General features: G+C 39.6%; 1 protein-coding gene and 1 long non-coding RNA gene across 5 annotated transcripts in view; one reads left to right on the forward strand and one right to left on the reverse strand.

Moving 5' to 3' along the window:
* The window catches only part of Rad51b (RAD51 paralog B), a 523994-nt gene that overhangs the window by 263728 nt on the left and 240069 nt on the right, over positions 1 to 20197 (forward strand). The window lies entirely within an intron of this gene.
* Positions 1588 to 19264, reverse strand: LOC132655267 (uncharacterized). Of its 3 annotated transcripts, XR_009593016.1 has the most exons (6): positions 19013 to 19264; positions 16058 to 16140; positions 15626 to 15713; positions 12652 to 12825; positions 3104 to 3269; positions 1588 to 2176 (listed from the first exon to the last, which is right to left on the reverse strand). It is a non-coding gene; the product is annotated as an uncharacterized LOC132655267 (long non-coding RNA). The 3 variants fall into 3 exon arrangements; XR_009593015.1 differs by lacking the exon at positions 19013 to 19264 and having other exon boundaries at positions 16058 to 18983; XR_009593014.1 differs by lacking the exons at positions 15626 to 15713; positions 19013 to 19264 and having other exon boundaries at positions 16058 to 18983.

A 20197-nucleotide genomic window follows, 5' to 3' on the forward strand; every position in this document is an offset into this window, starting at 1 on the left:
CCCAGGTTCAATTCCTAACACCTACATGGCAGCTCACAACTGGTATAACTCCTGCTCCAGGAGATCTGACTCCCTCATGCATGCAGGCAAATCACCAATGCATGTAAAATAAACATAAATAAATCCTCCAATTCTCAGTAGACTCTGAGCCATAGCAATATTTGAGAGTGTTCAGTTTGATGCAATACTGAATGGTGCTGTAGGGAGCACCATTGAGTTCATTTTCACTTCAGTCTGGTTCAATGTTTTGCCTAAATCTGCTTCTCCTGTAGTTTTCTCACTAATGACTCAGTTTACCCTCGGTAATTGTGGTTCTGGAAAATGAGGTCATCCTGCCCACTGTTAAGCCAGAGGTAAAGGGTAAGGGAAGTACTTGAATTTGATCATGAAGGTGTCAACGTACCCCTCACCATGCTCCTATGAGCTTTTGTTTTGTTTTGTTTTGTTTGGACAGGGCCTTTGTATTATGTCCTGGCTGTTCTGGAACTCACTGTGTAGACCAGATTGACCTCACACTCAAAACATTCACGTGCTTCTTCCTCCAGAGTGCTGGGATTAAAGATGTGTGTGTGACATCACACCTGGTGCTCCTGAGACCTTTACATTTCAGTTCACTCTAAGACCATAAGATCACTGTCTTAGGGTCTGCGTGGGCTCTGATAAAACATAACCAGAAGCAACTTGGGAAGGAAGGGGCTTGTTTCAGCCTCTAGTTGTGGTCCATCATTGAGGGAAGTTAGAGCAAGAACTACAGGAAGATGCCAGGGAGCCGGGCTGAGGCAGAGACCATGGAGAAATGCTGCTTCCTGGCTTGCTCCCATACCTCACACAGCCTGTTTTCTTATATCATACAGGACCACCTGCCCTGGGCCTACATCAGTCATTAATCAAAACATAAACACACATTATGAAACAAACAAACAAACAAACAAACAAAGAACTCCACAGGTGGCTTACAGGCCAGTTTTGTGGAGGTATTTTCTCTGTTGAGTTTTCCACTTATCAGATGTTACCGAAAACTAACCAGCACAACGGTACACTCCATCCTTACAAGAAACTGAGGAGGGCGGGTAGTTAGCATTTGCAGGGTATCACAGGCACCACAGTGCACAAGCAGAAAGTCTGGCTCCGAAAGCTGCGGCCCTCGAGCTCTACTTCTCTTAAGAAGCCCTGCAGAACCCAGCCTCGTGAGCAAGTGTGTCGCTTTAAGCCATCACGGAGGCTGGCTGAATTACACTTCATCACAGGGCGCAGGTAGAGGATGGGGGAAGGGGAAGGATTGGCCTGGCCCGGGGCAGCCATCTTGGCCGCCGTGGGAAGTTGCTGAGGACCACAGTGAGACTTCTCGGTACAGGTTGTGGCACGAAGTGGGGAAGCGGCAGGAAAAGGAACGCTGGCTTCTCCCAGCAGGGCGAGCGAGGAAAGGGAAGCAGACAGCAGAGACCGCGGTGCTGTTTTGCACGCCGCCTCTGAAAGGAAAAGCCAGGGGCCTCTGCGGGGAGCTAGGAGAATGGATAGATTTGAGGGCGGGTCTCGGTCTTGACCCTGTGCCACTGCAGGCAAAATGAACGTCTCCTTGAGCCAAGATAATCAACATGAAAGTGTGTTTATTCAGACGAACAGTGGGATTTATCCAGGATTTCAGGAGGTAATCCCTGGATTCAACACTCTATGAATAGCATACCACGTTCCTAAGCTGAGAAATTACTGTGAGCTTTTTATGAGAGTGGATTGTGGGAACCATCGAGGTGAAGCGTACCCGGTTTCACCTTGAGTCCAAGGCCCACTAATGCACTCCAGGTGTGCAGGCTTCCCGGACTCTCTGTTTTGGAAGCAAAGAAGAACTCAGAACCCCACAGGGAGGCTTTGAAGAATACCGAGGACCTTTCTGTCTCTCCCAGCGCTTTGTATTCTTTCAGCCCACATTTGGTAATCGGAGATACTCGTGGTGTTAAAGCCGGAGTTGTTCCTTCTCAGCCTGCCCCTTCAACAGTGAAATCTTAAGCCTGTGGCTTCAATTGTGCCTGTGTGCAGTGGTGATCTCGATCCAGTGTCCTTCAGCTGTAAGGGGAGAGCAGCTGAAATACTAGAAAGGGGTTTATAGGAAATCATCCAACGACAATTTTCCATGTCTATAGATGCTTTCATTTGAGGGCAAGAGGAGCTGGAGGGGTACCTACAAAAGGAGGGGGTGCACAATTTAAAATGCTCTGGTTATATAGGCTAAGAACTAAAGATCAAAGGGCTGGGTCCTCAGAATTACACAGTGAGTCACTGGAAAAACTGAGTAGACGCTGGGCACCCTGTTCTCCAGTCTTATATGGCTACTAAGTACAACTGACTTTTAAGCAGTACCTGTATTTTTTTTTTTTTCCACTTAGTCCCAATCCCATCCGAAGAAATATAATTATGTGTGCATTATAGATTGCCAAGCCCTGGAGCACCATGAGGTATTTTGCCATGATAATATGGTAGATGAGATGATCATTTAATTTCTGTTAACCTTAGCTACCTCTTTCGCAAAGAGAAAAATAGGATGATAACAACTACATAGGTTTATTGTGGAGATTAAGTAGAAATAATGTAAAAGCTTCTGGGATATTTAAGACTTGAAAAATATTGGTTTTGTTTTTTTCTCTTTCCATCATTCTTTCTTTTTGTCCCTTTCTTCCCTTTGTCTTTCTTTCCTTTCCTTCCTTTGTCCCCCATTTCCTCACTCCCTTTCTTCATACAGAATTATATGCCATCATTTGTTTTATTTATGGCCCACCAATAAAATACTATCAAAATCTTCTCCAAATGCTAAAGGGCATTCGGGTTGCACTCAATCTTTTCATGAGTTTTTTTTTTTTTTTCTAACATGTACAAGATCCTGTATGTCAGTTGATAATCTTAACCCAGTGAAACTCAAGTAGAGTAAGAGTTCACTGACAGAAGATAATGTAATGTGTGTTGTCATTTGTCTAGCTAAGCTTGGCCAGCCGGCACAACCCTGAGCTCATGAAGACAGGCTGGCCCGAGACTATATAGACTATGGCCTCTCCCTCATATGTCATTTGTCATCCATCATGGAGCCTGCAGCACTTGCCTTTGTGATACCTACCGCTAAGTCTCAGTGGCTTAGTACATATAGACAGTTATTTCTTGCTTAGATGAAGCTGAATCAAACAGTCATGGTTGATGGGAGACTCATCTTTAGGCAGGAATTGTCAGAGCGCACCTCTCATCTTGTGACTCTTCCACTTTAAAAAGTGACCTCTGCAGCCACACTGGAAGTAGAAAGTGTGTGAGAAAAAGATCCTGAAGAAAGAGCAGGTGTGAGGTTTTTAGGGGATCTGTCTCACACCCTTTCTGCCCAGAACACTTTGCCTACGAGTTGCATGACCATACTGAACTACTGGAGCTAGAAAACCAGGGCCTATCTTTGTGTCTCAGAAGAGGAGACCGGTTTTGTGAGCAACCAAAACCTCTAACAAGTAGCTACGGGCTCAGACTTGCTCTTCTGGACCCATATTCCTTTTCTCTCTTTCACTGATTCTTATTCCAATTTATAATGTTCATTGATGATTTCAAGTTTAGCTTGGTTCCATGGCTGGAAAGATGATCAGTGGTTGAGATCACTGGCTGGTCTTGGACCTGGCTTTGTTTCCTAGCACCCATATGGTGGCTCACAACTGCCTGTAATGCCAGTCCTAGGAATCTGATGACCTTTGCAGGCACCAGCCATGTGTGTGGTATAGAGACATCCAGGAAAAAAAACAAAACAACAAAACACTGATACAGATAAAATAGATGAAACAAATATATTTTTAAATTTAGTTTGGTTAGCTCCTTGTTGGGGGGTGGGGTGGATTTACTTGCTCTCATCTGATAGCCTATTGATCCAAATCCTTGACCTCTTAGCCATACTTCTAGTCAGAGAAAATTAGAATTCTCTCTGGGTTAAAGAAAATCTTAGAGACATTTGAGTTTTAGTAAGCATTTTCATAGTACAGTTGCTTCTCCCTAAAGATATTGTTAGCTTTGCTTATGAATGGGGAGAAAATAGAACATTTGAAAAGCTGGAGCTAAAGCTTTCTTCTTTATAATACTTGGACATTTTGAAAGACAGGTAAGTCAGAAGGAAGGGATTTCCAGGTAAAAAATATTCTTGGCATCTAGACCTGATTATCCATGTAAGTGACTCATCTTGAAACAGCTCTAGGAGACTAAAGAGAATAATTGGAGCATTAGAAGCCTGCACATCCAAGTAGTAAGGTTTCATATGGTGGTAGGAATGTCAGTAGTTCTTTGTTTGGTCTCCTTTTTGTTTATAACTATTTGTTTTTCCTCTAAGTTTTCTGATTTGGGATACATTCCTTCTATATTTTCTTGCCTTCCCCCAATTTTTCTTCAAAGGTGAAAAACAGGAAGAACGGGTGGTATCTAGCTTGGGCTACCTCATGGGACCAAGGGTCTGTATAGAATCGTCTGAAACAATCTAGAAGAATGCACACTGAAGGTTGGGTCGACTAGTTATAGAGCGCAACGTTGCCAGCAGGTTAGGCTTTACCTTCAACTCAGAGTTTCTGTGAGGCAAATGGAACAGCCCACCTGAAGAGTGCTTGAAGTTCTTAGGTTTGCATTTTGGGCTTCGTGTTTCTTCAAGAGACCGCAGTCCTGCAGGCCCCCAATTGCAGGTCTATCTCTAGCAAAGGCAGTAACTTAAGATTGCTAGTGCAAATTCATGAGCATTAAGTGATCATGCTTAAAGCTACAGGGGGAATATCATCTTCAAAGGATATGCGTTGTATCCTGGGCTGGCAGAAGGCACAGGAGGTGAGCGTCACTTGCTAAACTAAAACCCCTGTGTGGGTATGTCCTATCGACCACATGGAAATGCGCGGAACCTGCTTGTTAGTGGTGACTGTCACATGGAACCACTTAGTTCACTTAGTAATCACATAGGCCGTTGTGATTACAGGCCACCATCAAGAGATTTTATTTAAATTAAGGTGACCTTTCGTATGTTTTCCTGTTTGTAAAAGTAACGCATAATCATAAAATTCCATCCTTTAAGAAATATATTATGGAGAAAGGGGGAAAGTTTCCCATAATTTTCAAGACAATTGCTCTCAGCATGCATGTGTGTATAAAGTCCTTCAAATTCTTTCAATGGATATGTTACCATTGTACCATTCATTTTCTTAATATGGGATGTGCTTGTGTGGTCTATATTGTTTCTCATATTTTCCCCTTTTATTGCATCACGAGCATTAATTTTTAGCAGGATTTTCTAAGTTTTCCTTTCTCATATTTCTTCAAAGTCCCGTGATCCCATTGGGTGGTATATACTATAGAAAATGAAAAAAGAAGAGCTCTGGATGATGATTATTGCCCCCTTCCTTCTTTTATGTAAGAGTTTGATCAATCAAAAATACTTTTAAAGGCAACAAAATTAGGGGTGTTCATGGATCTCCTTTCCTATTGGCCAATCATTACTTCCGATTGTTGTGTCGATAGTGTGACCCATTGAATCAATGACTTCAGAAAAATAGTTCCCGCTCTGACATTCTTTCCAGCAGTAGGCTTGTGGAAACTGCTGGGATTTAGGGGTGACGTTGCTGTCTTTTAGAAAGATGGGATGAGTTGTCTGCCTAGAGATAAATAGAGTTCTTCTGTGAAGGGCAGAATCCAGAAAAATTCATTAGTTTGCTCTCTAAGGTTTTCTTGGCCCAGTTCTCTAATAACAGCTTCCAATACTCCATTCCCCGTGTGTCTGCTTCAGCTGTGTAGTTTCTCACCTTTCGCCACGTAGGTGTTCCACACTGACTTTCCCTCTCTTGTGATGTCTTTTGGTCCTCCTGTTTGGTTTTGCTGTGTGCCCATGGCTCTTGGGTAAGACTAGAGAGGCAGAACTCATTGTCCTCGTTCTCCACTTCTCTTGTATGGCTCTGATAGGTTGTTATGTTTTACCTTACTTGTCTTCATTAACTAATTTAATTTTTGTTTATATGGTGCTGGGGCTGTACCGTTGATCTACATCCCTAGCTCTCAACTTGTTTTATTATACTCTAATATATACACAGTAAATTTCACAAAGCTTAAGTGTTCAGTTGTCTAATTCATCAGGTTACAGTTTACACTCAGACCACAGCCTTCAGAAGATAAGAAACATATTTTCCCCTTCTTCTATCCCCAGATAGCTCAATAAGTTCTCAAATGAATGTGGCTGACAACTGGTAATTTTGCTCATTTCATCCAGTGTAGATTTTTTAATAAAAAGTTTCCCCACTTTTTTGTAAGAGTATCAAACCAAACAAGTATTGCTTTTCATTTCAGTTCTTAAGGGAAACAAACTAAAATACTGACTTCTCCAGTAGCGCTTATGAATCAATGAATAAAACACAGATACAATCTATTTTTCTATTCATTGATAAAGTTTAATATCTAATTCATAAAGTTTTACTAAAAGATGTTAATCTCAAGATGAGATATCAAGACCTTTATTGTTTATTTCTTACAGAAAATAAACTATTCCCTCTCTTATATCCCTAAATCTAGATTTAGATTTTTAAAATGCACTGACAATTCTATTTCAGGTTTACTAAGAGTGATGATACATTTTTATGAAAGGTACCTGTGCATTTTTTTTTTTAACTAGAAAACAGAACATTTTGCTCAGAGTAATTTGATTCAACAGAAAGGCTTCGTGGTCTTCCTGGGAAGCTGATCCTGAGATCAGTCACTTTTGCTTACATGATGCTCAAAGGAGGTCAACACAGTTACCAGTTCAAGGTGGGCCTAGTTCACCTCTTCTGCACACAGAACCCAGACTGAGGAGCTACATTGCCTGGCACCGCCTGAGATTTTCCGTCTCTTCTTTGAGAGGTGTACACGGAAACACCACCAATGGACCTAGACAGCCGATGCCCTCTCAGCTTATCTTACTGTTTTTATACAGTAGCCTTTCTCGAATTAGTCATTCAATCAATGAGCTCATTCATTCACATACTCTGTCATTCATTGGCATAATCTTTTATTTCCAGGATGCTCTTTGCATTCATGCATCAGGTTAAAATGTTGTCCACCACTTTCACAAAGACAGTTTTATTTCTTGTGAATAGTTGATTTAATTAAACAAGTATTCATTTAGAATATTCCCTGCGCTCAGTACTGTTGAAGACCATAAACTATAATCTCTCTAGCAGATAACATGTTATCCCATTGGTTTAAATAATAGCTGATGAATTTTAAGTTCTTTGTGTGGTTGGTTTTTATAGATTTCATTACTAATTATGAAATGGAAGATTCAAGCAAGCTTTTTCCCCCTTGGAACAATGTATCTTACTAGTTCTCAGTATTAATTTATCTAAACACTCATCACTAGTTTATGCCATATTGCTTGCTTCAGGCATTCTTTTTGCATATATGTGTGTGTGTGTGTGTGTGTGTGTGTGTGTGGTATGTATACATGTTTGTATACATGCTCACACCTGTATGCCCAAAGTTGATGTCAGTTGTTTTCCTTGACTGCTGCCTGCTGTACTTATTAAGGCAGGGTCTCTTGCTGAACCCAGAGATCACCAATTTCAGCTCGTCTAGCCAGGGACATCTGATCTATAGGGTCACAGATAGGTTCCACACTGCCTAGCCTTACAAGGGTTCTCAGAACTGGAACTCTGGTCCTCACACTTGAGCAGCAAGTATTTTAGTCATTGAGCCATTCCTCCAGCCTGCTGTAGGCCTTTTAAAAGGCAGTGTTCTTGTTTTAAAAGGATATTGTAGATGCACAGATTTATCTGTGTTAAGTATATGTTGTAGTTCTTTTGTTTAAAAAAAAAAATCCAGTGGATGGGTGGCAGGGTTTTGAGTGAAATGCTAGTTGCTCAGGTCTTAAATTGAGTACTCATGCATGGAGGCCCACCTACTGTACTACTGTACTGTAGTGTCAAAATATTCTGATCTAGGGCCAAGCAGACAGAAATTAGGTATCTATGCTTGGATCATGGTCTTGAAGAGACCATAGTTCTGCTTTGTGGAAACTTGAGCTTCTGTGTAGTGGTATTTGCAACTATTACAAGATCAAATTGTCTAATGGGCAATTCAATAAAAGGTATTGAGGGCCCTGTGATAAGAAAGTAAGTACTAAGTGATATTTACTTATCGTCTGGCATGAGAAACCTGAGGCTCTGCCTTCAGTTTTCATCCCATACGGACATGGGAAAGATAGTAATTAGGATTAGATCCTCTACCTGCCTAACACTTGGGAAACATTTATGACTTTCAGAGACTACTTTCTAAGGAAGGAATGGTGAAACCCCCTTTCATCTTGCTTTCTGTGGTCTCTTTTGAAGGCTTAAGTCTTACTCAGAAGTAACCTCTCAAACTTAGAGAAAACTTAGGTTACTTTGGTCTGTGCCTGTAAATGAATGGTTGAAATATTTTTGTGTGTGTTCTCCTTTAGAGAGTCTTGCCCTCACTAGAGGGCAGAGAAGGAGTCTATTTTATTAATCACCGAGTACTGTTTACCACTATAATCTAGAGGGCACTTGCCCATGGCAGGCAGTAAAATTACCTTGGTTGCGTAATCGTGGTTTACTTAGACTGGCCCCAAATGTTTGGGAATTATTCAAGAGCTGTCTGAGACTGACCAATTAACTATTTTTTTTTCACTGTTCTCTTCAAATTCACCTTTACACCTTCCAATCACGTTGACAGGAAAGGAGGTTCCAGAAATTGCAACATTACTGACTTCCAGCCATGTGACAGAGGATTTCAGACGCCCAGTTAAATTTTAAGCCAGACATTTCTTTTCAATTCAGGTCACCTACAGGCCAGACAAAGCCAAGGTCATATGTTGAACCAATATAAGAGTTCTGTTGGTTCCAGTAACTCTCCTGTTGTTCATAGCTTGAAATATTATACTGTGGTTAATCCTAAGTGTCAGCAGCTGTGCCTTTTTATTTACGAGCCCTTAATCAGGAGGACACAGCAAGAATCATTGCTGTGGAGGTGCCTTTCATGAGGCCTTTTTGGATACTCCTTTCTCTGTCATTATGTAGAGGAGAAGACTTGATGTTGACTTGCAAAAAAAAAAAAAAATGTTGAATACTATGTATTGTCCTCTCTGAAAGCCAAAAGATTTTCTGTGCTGTAATTGAGTGACCAATCTGTAATCTTTATGTTGCTGCTATTATGAAACAAACAAAAGTCACTAAGCCATTTCTTTCCAAATGGTTGCTTTGAATGGGTCTTTACTGACCCTAACACTGAACCTCTCTCCCGCTCTCTCTCTCTGTGTGTGTGTGTGTATGTGTGTGTTATAAGAATTAAAAGCAAAAGAATTGTGTTTATTCAAAGAAGGCCATAATCAGCAATTTAGATAGGATCATTTTTTGAATGAATATCAGAGTAGAAGTTTTAGTCAGATAATTTAGTGGCAGTTTATATATTTATCAACTTTACTCTCAGATTTATAACACAAAAATCACGTGCAGTCCCTCTTTTTTGCCACTCAGGGTGTTTCTAAACTTTAAATTCATGCTTATCTCTTAGAGCTAACTTTTTTATTTTGGTTTGGTTTTGGTTTTGGGTTTTTGAGACAGGGTTTCTTTGTGTAGCCTTGGTTGTGCTGGAACTACATTTGTAGACCAGGCTGGCCTCACACTCACTGTGTTCTACCTGCCTTTGCCTAGGGCTAATGTTTTGGTGGATTTCATTCTTGCACACGTTCACTCTTTTCAGGTTCTAAAATGCCATCACCTCAGCATTTTATGCTTTCCTCATCTCCTTCAAGACAGCATTTTGGTGCTACTTCCATCAGTGTATTTCCTTTCACTTGGTACTTGGATGTCAATGCTGGTCCATGCACGAGTTTATTTAACTCGTTATTAAAGTACACCAGTACACCATAATACCTTATGTTTGAATATATATATATATATATATATATATATATATATATTTGGTCTGAGTTTCTATAGCGGCAAGGGGCATCCATACTGAGTACCTAGGCCATATTTTCCAAACAGCATCCAAATGGTTGGTTTGGCACAAAGTCTTTGTTTTCTCATCAATGGAAGAGAAACATTCCCATCTGGTTTCTCAGAAGTGTTATGAGGAAGGGCTAAAAAACTGACAGTGAACTTGGAAGTCTCTTAAACGTAGTTAATATTTCTTCTGAAAGGATTAGCACAAGTGTTTGGTGACAGCTGTATGATACAGCAACCTGACTTTTTTACAGTATCTAAAAGTAAAATGGACAACCAACTGTAGTAAAAGGTGATATGTTTACCCTTCGCCTCCAGTCTATTTAACCAAGCCAGGATGAAGCAAGAATGTTGGGAAATGAGCTGTTCTGACTAACATTTATTTATTTAGGCTGCTTCCAGCTTCTTAGCCTCTGCTTCCTCACCATGGCATCCACCTTTTTCAATGCTCTTTTTGTGTAGGATGGCATGTTAGCTGTTAGAATAATAGAGATCATGCCTGTTATGCCAGCACCTGTCTGTCCCAGTGTGATCACACTCACTGGACTGCTTATCAGCAGGAGCTCAAGGGAAAATGGAGGAGACACTAAACAAACGAGCTAGCTGAAAGGGCAGTCTAGGCCCAGGGAACAGTGTTTCTGGATTTGTTTAAAGAATTAGCTTATGCACTACACTTTCCCCTTTTGCAGCACAGATAGAAATCTTTCCTGGAGGAACATTTCAACATCCCAGCTGCAAGTATAACTTACAACAGAAAATGCTTTTCAACTTGGAAAGACAGTTGCTATTCTGTAATGAAAGAAAAGGATGGCTAAGGAAAAAAATGTGTTCAAGATTGACATGGCTTAATGGAGAGAGCAAAGTCTAGTGTTACTGTTAGTCCTTGAAATTAGGAGATCTCTGTTTGCATCTTACTGTTAGTGTCCACTGTGTTGAGGACTGTTAAGCATTATGGACATTACAGTAATAGGAGAAGACACGGTTACTGCCCTTGAGGGAGTGAACATTGAACAGGCAACTGCTATAGATTAGAATCAGCAAAAGAATGATGTAAGTCAGGTGTAAGCAAAGAGCCCTCGACAAACTACAGACCAGAAGGTAAGGAATGGATTGCTGTGGACTCTGGTACTACATAGCTTCAGGTTTCTTAGATAGCCTCCACAAATCATATCTTTTCTCTTAAACAAGATTGTAGGTGCCCTCTACCAAATACAATATTTACAACTCTGAACTTAGAACTTTGAGTCTCTTGCAAAACTGTAAACAGAGCACAAACGAGATTCAACAGTGTCACAAAAGATGACCGTGAAATACCAGTATTCAGCAGCAAAGGGGTCACAGTGCGTGGTCATATGCTTGTAATAGAGATGATGTCCTTTTCAGCTTTGTAAAATGTGACTTTTAGTAAAATTTCAAAGAAAAAACTATGCTAGGTTGATTACTTTCCTTAATTAAAAATAAAAGCATAGAATACTTCATTTTCCCCTAAGTCTGAGTATGCTTTCATCTTAATTTGCTCTACTTATTAGTTTATTTAGCACACAATTACTTTTGGTAGGCTAATATCCCGTGTGCCCTGTGGGCATAAGGTTGAGGACCTGGACAAAGCTGAAAAAATTAAGAGGTAAAATAAGTGCCTACAATTTTGAGTTGTTAGGCTATGTGTATTTTCTGTAGTTAATTTTGAAGAAAACTCTAATTTTTGCTAGATTTACCATGTCCTTACCATGTCCTCTTCATCACTTGTTTGTTCCTGTGCCCATTCATTCCTTTTTCAAGTTAATAATTACTAGAAATCTAACCCTGAGTCATCACTGACATCCCCTTCTCATTGACCTTAAAGAAACCATCAAGTTTCTTCAAATGTCTCCCTCCAGGATATGCTGGCTCTATTTTCAACACCTTCTCACTGGCCTCCCAGTTTCTATGTTTGCTTCCCTCTAATAGTAAGTTTCAACCTTGTTCACTGTGAGCCACGATACAAAGCTGCTTTTAGATGTGCGCTGCTGGTGATCATGCGTTACTGTCTATCTGTAAGACTAAAACAAAACATTTACAAAGTAATATGTACCTTTACTCTATATAATTTATTGTGCTATTGCTTTAAGTTTCATTTTTCTTTTCTTTTTCATGGTTGGCGTTGTCTTCCAAGTTCATTTCATGAACTAATGGGTTGGAGTGTAGTGTTTGGTCCTTTTTATCTCAGAAGCCTACCTGGTAATTTTATGTCATTTCCTTGTATGAAGTCTTTCATTGACTTCCAACTGCACTCGTGTGGTTCAGTGTAGAAATTACCACATCATGCAAGGTCCTACAAGGTCCTACCGCTGTCTCACCTTCATTCTTTCCTAAGTCACAGTACCTCACCAAGGTTCACCAAGGTCCCTTTCCTTTCATGGAGCAGTCATTCTTCCCCAGGTTTTCACCTCCTCAACTTCTGTTACCCTTTTCAGATCTTTGGGTAGAGATTACTCTCTTAAAAATAACGAGATTACCATTCATAATTTTTGTTTCATGTCTCTACTTTGCACTTTATCTACTTTTTATTTATCCACATTTCACTGAGGATTTATGGTTATTTCTTTTGTTTTGAGGTTTTTTTGTTTTTGAATTTTGAGACAAGGTTTTTTTTGTTTTGTTTTGTTTTGTTTGAAATTGCCCACATTGGCCTTGAACTTACTTTGTAGTCCCAGCAGACCTTGAGCGTGGTTCTCTGAGTAGCTGTTATTACAGGCCTGTGTTTTGTTTCTCTGTATGCCTTCTTTTAGTTTTGTTGAATATCTGTGGCTTCTGCACGAATGCAAGTTTGAGGGAAACAAAGATGTCTTGATGTGATGTGTCTGAACACAGATATCTAAAAGGCAACATAGGTTCACAATCACATTATAAAGGGCATTAGAATGTTGTGTAGCATAAAAACAATGCTTTCTTGAGTTGAAGATTCTAACTAGGGGAAATTTTTCTTATTTACTAAAAACATGCATCCAAGACTCTGTATTTTTGTTACATGGCTATGAATAAAATCTACTGATTGGGAAAATATTTAAGACACTGATTTGTATTTTTTAATGTTTTTTTTCTACCATTGTGTTGTTCACAAGCTCTGACTCTCAAAACATTCCATAATAAAACTAAATTTAAGCAGTATTTGCCTACAAATCCACCCCTACAGAAGGTACTACAAGAAAAACTCCAACATGAAGAGGAGATACACACACCATCACCACCACAAGCAGCAACAACAACAACAACAAAATAACAGGAATCAACAAACACAACTCATTGATATCTCTCAACATCAGTGTTCTCAATTCCCCAATAAAAAAACACAGACTAACAGAATCGATGCAAAAACAGGATCCGTCCTTCTGGGGTATCTAAGAAACACACCTTAACATAGAGGATAGACATCACCTCAGGGTAAAAAGATTGAAAAGGATATTTCTAGCGAATAGCACTAAGAAGTAAGCTAGTGTAGCCATTTTAATATCTGACAAAATAGACGTCAAACCAACACCAATCAGAAGAGATAGAGGAGGAAACTGCATAGTTATCAGAGGAAAGAATCCTTCAAGAGGATGTTGCAGTTCTTAACATCTGCCAAACACAAAGGCACCCAGGTGTGTAAAAGAAACATTACCACAGTTTAAATCAAATATTGACTGGAGATTTCAGTACCCCGCTCTTAACAATGGACAGGTCATCCAGACAGAAACTAAACTTATAAACAAAATGAACCTTACAGACATTTTACCCAAACACATAAGAATATGTCTTCTCAGCACCTCATGGAACTTTCTCCAAAATTGACCACATACTCGGACACAGTCTCAACATATACAAGAAAACTGAAAGAACGCCCCGCATCCTATCTGATCACAATGGGTTAAAGCTAGATATCAATGACAACAAAAGCTTATAAAATCATGAAAACTGAACAACTCACCGAATAAAATGGATCAGGAAAGAAATTAAAGACTTCTGAGTATTGCATGAAAATGAATAAAAAAACCAGAGGCCAGATGGCCCAAAGACCTAGGATAGAACCAAACGCTCCCAGAAGGAAAAGAAAGGAAGGAAGATAAAATGAATACATAACTTATGGGACATAATAAAGGCAGTTCTAACAGGCAAGTTCATAGCACTAAGAGCCTATATATTAAGAAAAAAAAAGAGAGAGATTTTATACCAGTAACTTAACAGCATACCTGAAAGCTCTACAACAAACAAAAATACCATAGCCAAAAGGAATATATGGCAAGAAACAATCAAACTCAGGGGTAAAATCAAAAAAATAAAAACAAACAAAACTCCAACAATACCATGAATGAATAAAACAAGAATTGGTTCTTTGAGACAAATCAGTAATATTGGCAAACCTTTATCCATACCAAGTAAAAGGTAGAGAAAGAATATCCAAATTAACACACTTAACAAATGAAAGCAACAGACACTGAAGGAATCCAGAGAATCATAAGGACATACTTTAAAAACCTGTACTCCACCAAATTGGAAATCTTAAAAGAAATGAATACTTTTCTTGATTTATAACACTTACCAAAGTCAAATCAAGATCAGATAAGCAATTTAACTAGACCCTATAACCTCTAGTGAAATAAAAGCAATCATTAAAAGTTTCCCAACTCCCCCAAAGTGGTTTCAGTGCAGAATTCTACTAGACTTTCAAAGAGTTAATGCCAATACTCTGCAAACTGTTCTACAAAATAAAAACAGAAAGAACATCGCCCAACTCATTTGACAAGACCACAGTTACCCTGATACACAAACCACAGATAGATCCAACAAAGAATGAGAATTGCAGACCAATTACTCTTCCAATAGATGCAAAAATTCTCAATAAAATAACGAAATCCAAAAACACATCACAAAGATCATTCACCATAATCAAATATGCTTCATCCCAGAAACAGGGGGATGGTTTGATATATAAAAGTCAACGTAATCCACCATGTAGAGACAAACTGAAAGCAAAATCCACATAATCATCTTACTAGATGCAAAAAAAAAAAAAAAAGGTCTTTGACAAAATCCAACATCCCTTCATGATAAAAGTCCTGAGCGAGTAGAGATATACCTCAACATAATAAAAGCAGTTCACACAAGCCCACAGCACCACTTGCTGACTTGACCCTCATAGTCTGCTTTCTAATAGAACCTAGGACCACCAGCCCAGGGCTGGCACCATCCACAATGGGCTGGGCACTCCCTAATCAACCACTAATTAAGAAAATGCCCTAAAGGCTTATGGATCTTATGGAGGCATATTCTCAACTGAGGCTCCCCTCAGTCTGTCAACTGTAGCCTGTGTCAAGTTGACATAAAATGAACCAATACACCCTCTCTACTTGATCCTCCCATTCCAGTACCCCCATCCAACCGTAATTATCTATTCTATTTCCCTTTCCTAATGAAACTTATCTGTACTCTGTAGTCCCTTACTGTGTACCTACCCTTTATGGTTCTATGGATGGTAGCTCAGTTATCACTGACTTAATGGCTGACATCTACATGTAAGTGAATACATACCACATTCATATTTCTCTTTCTGGATCTAGGTACCTCATGTGGGATAGTTTTTTTCTAGTTCCATCCGTTTGCCTGCAAATTTCATGATGTCATTTTTTTTTTAATACCTGAGTAATGTTCCGTTGTGTAAATGCCACCACATTCTCTTTAACTATGCTTCTGTTAAGGGACATTTAGGTTGTTTCCAGCTTCTGGCTATAATGAATAGAGCAGTAATGAACATGGCTCAGCAAGTGTTTCTTTAGTACAGTTCTTTTAGTATATGCCCCAGAGTGTTCTAGCTGGATCTTAAATTAGATCAATCCCCATCTTCCACTGCTTTGGTGAGTAAGAACCTGAGACTAGCTAGTCCAGGGACCTCAGGTACCCAAGGTACCCGAGAAACAACAAACAAAAAAGTAGACAAACAAAAAACCTAGCAATAAAATTACCCCTATGGATGTTCTGCTATACTCACAGTTCAGTGCCTTGCTCAGCCACCATTAGAGAAGCTTCCTCCCACAGTAGGTGGGGACAGACACAGAGACCCACAGCCATACCTTATACAGAATGAGAGGCCTTGGAACATTCAGCCCTTAAGGTCTGTCTCCATCAAATCCCTCCTCTCAGGACTCAGATAACCCTAAGGAGGAAGAAACAGAATGAGTATACAAACCAGGGTATAGATGACAGCAAGAAAAGAAGGCCCCCAAAATCAACCTGATCAAAGCACACATGTTCTCACAGAGACTGAGGCAGTATGTACAGACCCTTTACAGGCCTGTACCAGGTCCATTTTGTGTATATTCCAGTTGAGTGTTTTTCATGGTTTTCTTGGGTATGTGAAAAAGTTAGTCTCTGTTTCCTGTGCCTTCTCTTGGGCTCTTTTCCTTCTATTTGTTTTATCCAATTCCAGTGTGTTAGTTTTGTTTTATCTTAGTTTAGTTTAGTTCACTTTAGCTTATTATCTCTTAGAAGCCTGTTTGTTTTCTAATAAGAGACAGAAAGAAGGTGGATCCAGAAGGATGAGGAAGTGGGGAGGAACTGCAAGAGCTAGAAGGAAGGGAAACCATAGACAGGATATAGTTTATTAGAAAAAAATTACATTTTAAATAAAATGGGGAAAAGAAAGGAAGGAAGGAAGGAAGGAAGGATGAAAAAGAGGGGGAAGGAGAAGGAGGGAGAGGTGGTGAAGAAAGAAAGAAAGAAAGAAAGAAAGAAAGAAAGAAAGAAAGAAAGAAAGAGAAAAGAAACCAACTTCTATTTACTGCTGGAGTATTCAGCTGTAACATCAGAGCTGTGTTCATTAGACTATTCCATTTGGGGACAATTTTACTTATTAGGGAAAATGTTCTTATGTAAAGCTTATGGAGATGAGGTTGTCTTTCCTCCCCAGAATAACCCATCCTTATTTATAAATAGCTAAAGTGTCCACAAGTTTTTTCTTCCTAGTTAAAGAATCCTAGATTCTGATTTTGTTTTTCATATGGCATGGTTTCCCACTCCATTTCTCTTCCTGTAACCCTTTTGACACGCTCCAGTTTTTCTGTGTGTGCTCTAAAATTTGGCACCCAGAATGAAGGCAGGACTCTAACTATGTCAGACAGAGAGGCTGTATATTTTCCTTACTCTGAACACTATACTTTTGCTAATCTGGCCTTAAATTGCAGTGGGGCTTTCAGCAGCCAAGTGACAGTATTGGCATATATAATGTTTGCAATCAAGTATAACCCCTAGATCGTTTCACATGAACTCTTGTTCAGCCTGTTCATTCTTCCATCCCAAACATAGGCATTTCCATTTATTCTCATTGGGTCTCATCTTATTAACTTCAGAGCAATCTTATAGTCAATTTTCTGTGGGGTCTATAAGCTTGGCAGAAAAGAAGAAGGAAAAGGCACACCCTCACACTCCAGTGAATACCACAAACAGCTATTTGCTTTAGGTTCAGGAAATGAAAAGCTCTGCTGGTTTTAAGTGTCTCAAATGGCTTCCCTCCTCCAACCCATCCCTCTTTCTTCTTTGGTCCGAGGCCTTGTGGAGGATGTCTGCCACTAGACTCTGTTTGGGGAAGGTGCCGCTCCCATCCTCCACATTGCCACTTAATAAAAGCTGCGATGGGTCTTGCTTAAGCCAGGGAGCATCTCTGGCCTCTCTGGGCAAACCCTTGCTGCCTAACTGTATAGCACCAAATGCAGAGTTGCATTGTCTGGTAGGCTTGGCCCATTGTCTCCAGAGGAAAACATTCTCCCCACAAAGCCCCAAATCTTTTGTTCCCACAATCCATCTCTGGAGAATATCTGAAGGCTACATAAGTAGGAGTGCCCTTTGATGTTTATATTGGCCGGCTTCTTTTCCTTTTTTTAATAATCAGGGTAGTAGGAAATGTGGAGAATTAACCGCATGACAGCAGCAGAGGAATTCATTAGGGAAACTGAGATGGAGTCTGCTCAGATTTCAGCCTCTCAGGCAAGAATCACAAAGGAGTAATCATCCTCTCGTTGTTTTTAATCATTTCTTTTGTGGGACCTTCCTTGTCCGGGAAACCAATCTCAGTGTCCAGCATGGATGAGCCTGAGATCACAACTGTCGAATGGTGGTTTTGATTCAGGCATTACCTGATATTAACCAAGTCCCTCTAACCTGGCGGATGTGGAGGATGGGAGCTGCACCCTCCCTGAATGAAATGTAATTACAGACCAGACTCTAACGAAGTCCATCTACCCTGTCACATAACAAACAGTGATATGTCGGTGCTTTTTATTCAGAGTGTTACTCATAAAAAAAAAATGTGTTTTAAAAATGTAACGTTGTACACAAAATTTTACTCTGGAAAATTCTCAAGTAGACTAAGAAAAGGGATGACGAATGAAATTTTGCAAATGTATTCTCTAACTTAGTTTCACCAGAGACCTTTCCTTTCATGGGCCTCCGAGACATATTATGATAACTTGCCATAACTTAAGGTATACACAGATTCTACTTGAAGGGGCCCAGTGAATTATAGCAGTGGTTTCCTCTGCGGCTGTATGAAGGCATCTGCTAGGTCTATAGATTCTATTGCTGTCACTCCTGGAGTCCAGTCGATCCTGTGTCTTATTCTGAGTTTTCATGAGTTTTCAAAACTTAGTCATAGGGGCTTTGTATTGAAATTACTGAGAAAAATCTTTTCTCCAAACCTATATATGCCTTTAAAGTTCATATCCATATATGATTTACTAATCTTATAGATAAATCATTTGCACCTATTTTTGAAATCATATGCTTTTTAGATAGTTCTATGACTAAATATATTCATCAGAAAACAATGAAAGCATCAGTCCTTCAATATTAGTGATGCCTCTCAAGAGAAAACTCGAAATCAAAGGATTCGTGCATATAATTTATCTTAAGCCCATTCGGGTTTAGCTTTAGACAGCTGCACTCACCGTGTGTTTTTACCACACATTTGGAGCCTCAGAGACAGAGTAAGAATCAGCAGGCGTTTCCCAGGGACTACCTCTCTCACAACTCACCCTAGGAACTCAGAGTTAGTCTATTGCATCACTTTGTCCAGGCCTTGCTCTTCTCTTTCAAACACAGGGAGACACAGGTACATGCCACCTGCTTGTCAGTGAGGGAAAACATGTCAGTCTGCATCAGTGACAGACAAGGAGCGATACGAGTGGAGACTCCGGCGAGGGTATGACTGTGTGTGACTGTGTTATGAGGAACCCTGCTAGAAAGGCCCTGGAGATAGTTTGCCTGATTTCATTGACAGTGAGACGGGGGATTGACAGGAAGCCGTGTGAGAAAGGCACTGAAAACGACTTGAAAGCAAAGAATCGTGCAGTGTGTTGTGTATATAGCAAGTCATGAAAGATGTGATTCAATTTATCATTTTTTTTTTCTAAAAAAAAAAAAAAATTAGTCACTTTGGTCCTAAGAAAGCCTGAAGGGAGTCACAGATATTTAGAGTATGCCACCTATTAACTGTCTCATTTGTGCCACTTGTTAAAGTTAAAAACGGGCAAATAAAGATTGAGTGGATGAAAAGAATTTGATTATAAATATACTATATTTAGTAATCTCTCTCTCTCTTTATTGTTATTTTTCTTGAGAGACTAACTCCAATAAAAGGTAGAAACAACAGGGGCTGGGAATAAGCTTCATTCTAGGCTGTTGACTTTGGCTCTTTGTGTGTATTTGTACGTGTTGTGAGGGTTTTATTTGGTTCCTTTTTAATTTTTTTATCTAGAAGTATAAAATTCATAAAAATAACAATGCACAAAACATATATTCCTTCACCTGTGTCCACCTATTGCTAACATTTCATCACATTTACCTTATTATTTAGTCCTTTTATCATATATCTGTATATACACACACACACACACACACCATATATATGACATTGTTCTGAGCTGCTTGAAGGTAAATTACTTGCATTTTGATTCCTTGTATCCCCCAAATGTTTCAGTGTCTATTCCCAGGAAAGAATATGTTCTTTCATAACCGTAGCAGAATTATTTACATCAATAAATTTGATAAAATATTTTTATCTACCATTTGTATTGTAGTTTTACCAACTAACCCAAGAACACACTAGTGTCTGCCAGAACACTTTTTACTTCTAACATAGATCCAGTCTGGGATTACATCCTAGAGTTAGTTGGCATAATTTGATGTCATGTCCATTTAGTTTCCTTTAATCTCGAACT

This window comes from Meriones unguiculatus, chromosome 7 (genome assembly GCF_030254825.1).
Source record: "Meriones unguiculatus strain TT.TT164.6M chromosome 7, Bangor_MerUng_6.1, whole genome shotgun sequence".
NCBI classification, from domain to species: Eukaryota; Metazoa; Chordata; class Mammalia; order Rodentia; family Muridae; genus Meriones; species Meriones unguiculatus.